At 38.2% G+C, this 2,594-nt stretch overlaps 1 non-coding gene across 1 annotated transcript; it reads right to left on the reverse strand.

Moving 5' to 3' along the window:
• Positions 1-1,940: 1,940 nt before the first annotated feature.
• On the reverse strand, positions 1,941-2,047 carry LOC141625080 (small nucleolar RNA R71). The gene has a single exon (XR_012534881.1). It is a non-coding gene; the product is annotated as a small nucleolar RNA R71 (small nucleolar RNA).
• Between the last annotated feature and the right edge of the window lie 547 nt (positions 2,048-2,594).

Below are 2,594 nucleotides of genomic sequence, written 5' to 3' on the forward strand. Positions count from 1 at the left end.
CTTCTTCAAGCTACGAAAAGAGAAGCCCTTCTCTCAGAAAATACAGGGTCCTCCTTGCTCAACTTAAAAAGTGTAATTACTAGTTTAGCCCTTAGTTAACCCTAATGCATCCTCCCTAATTTTCACTATAAATACCCCATTAGGCTAATTAGAGGAGCATGTTCTTCTTATCAATAATTAGTGTAGTTAATATCAATCAAATCTCTCTTCAATATTGTAATCAAGTATTAATCAAGTTTTAATCCAAGTTTTAGTTCTTTAATCTCTCTTTTGTTCATCCTTTATTTTGGGTAATTGAAGATTATTTGGGTTATTATTGGGAGATTGACAACCTCTCAATCTAGCATTCAAGTACTTCTATTATTCTTGCTTTATTATTGGAATCATTTGTAAGTATAATCTCTTAATCCCTTTTTAATTATTGTTAATTACTTTCATTTATTCATCATGTTTCATATTGTTGGTATGATTGACAACCTTGCTAGCATGATCAACATGATAATGAGTGAGTAGTCTCTTAGCTAGGGTTAATGGGTGATTAGGGGAAACCAACATGGGGAATGATTCATGCTTAAATTAATATGCTTTCATGTTTTATTTGCTTGCTTGTTTTGATCTCAACTCATGCACATGTTATATTTGATGAAATGCTAAGCCTATGAATCCTTGCATTTACTATCATCTCCTATCTTTTCAATGAGACTTGTAAGACATAACCCAACTCGAGTCTCATTAGACCATGCATGTTGTTGAGTAGGGAAGATTAAGTCGACTTGTAGGTGTTGTACAATCTAATCGATTCGGCTCCGGGACCCAAACTTTCTTAGGATTGTAAGATATAACCCAACTCAATCCATCACAACAATAATTGCTTGCTTATAATTTGAGAACATGTTTGTATGATCATATCCCATGATTCCCCTATGATCCCATGACACCCTAGTGCCTTTAATCAATTGTTTACACCCCTTTTTATTCATCTTGCTTGTTTATTTTCATTGTTATTCTAGTTTAGTAACCTTCTACATCAACCCAATTTGTGACACCCCTTAGACACCGCTAGTTACAATAGAAATCTCATTTCAACTCCCGTCCCTTGGGATCCGACCTTTACTTGCCTCTTTACTAATTGTAGAGTTGCTTGTTAAGCTATAAATTGTGTTTTTATTCGACCGTGACCAACGACCACATCTTAATTTGTGAACACTTAGCGGGATCGCATCAAAAATGGCGCCGTTGCCGGGGGACGGTGTTTGTTTGATTTAGATTTCTTTTATTTTATTGTTATTAGTTGTGTCTTTCTTCGCCTTGAGGAAGTAAAACTCCTCAAGGTTTGTTCTAATTGTTTTTGAGTTGTTTGATATTTTGCATGTCTAGAAGGTTACAAAGTGATTTGTTACCTTTTGACCGTGAAATCGAAAGAACCTTGACGAACAATAGGAGACTTGTTAGGAGGAATTTGAGAGGTGTTGGTGAAGTTGTTCAACCCACTAGTGAGTTTGTCAATCCTTTCGCAATAGAAGGAGAAGAAAACCCATTACACAATACCGCACAAAATCCACCTACAATGCCAAAATTCTCGTCACACTCCGTACCCACCGAGGAGAATCTACCAAATGGTACTCCTACACCGCAACATCTCACCGGAAATTTTATTGCCAAGTACGCCTTCATCCAACTAGTTGAGAGGAGCCAATTTGGGGGGATGCCTAGTGAGGATCCTCATTCTCATATGGAAACCTTTTGCGATTATTGTGATGCTATCTCTCAAACGGGCGTGACTCAAGACCAAATTAGATGGGTCTTATTTCCTTTTTCCTTAATCAAAGACCGCAAAGCAATGGTTGAAGGGCCTTGATAAGGCCACCCTTGGAATAGATTCTTGGAAGAAGTTGGCTCTAGCTTTCTACAAAAAATTCTACCCACCGGAAAAGACCAACATCCTAAGAGCTCAAATTACGGGTTTTAAGCAAAGGGATGAAGAGTCTTTGTATGAAGCTTGGGAGCGGTTCAAGGGAATTTGTCGCTCATGTCCTCACCATGGACTTAGCGAATGGTTTTTGGTGCAACAATTTTGGAACGGTCTTTATGAAGACTCAAGAAATATCCTTAATATGGGATCGAATGGGATGTTCACCGAGGTTGATGACAACCAAACTTGGAGCAAAATTGAAGAAATGGCAATCCACAATTCACAATATAGTAGGCCTCGCAAGGCTACTAGAGGAGGAAAGTATGAAGTGGACGCCGTTACTCAATTAGGTGCCCAACTAAGCTCCCATATCGATACAATCAACTTGAAGTTTGAACAAGCTATGGCTAGACTTGAGGAAAACTCAAAATCATCGAAGCATCATGTCAATGCCATGACAAATCCTCATCAATCCCAAGTGGGATATGTGAGAATTGTGGAACTTTGGGTCATGACCCAAGTGAGTGTAGGGGAACAACCGAACAAGTGAATGCTTTCCAAGCATATAAAAGTGGTACCCCTTATTCAAATTTTTACAATGAAAACACCAAATTCCATCCAAATCTCTCATACAAAAGCCAAAATGTTCAAAACCCTCAAACAACATACACTCCACCACCCA

This window comes from Silene latifolia, chromosome 1 (genome assembly GCF_048544455.1).
Source record: "Silene latifolia isolate original U9 population chromosome 1, ASM4854445v1, whole genome shotgun sequence".
Classification (NCBI taxonomy): Eukaryota; Viridiplantae; Streptophyta; class Magnoliopsida; order Caryophyllales; family Caryophyllaceae; genus Silene; species Silene latifolia.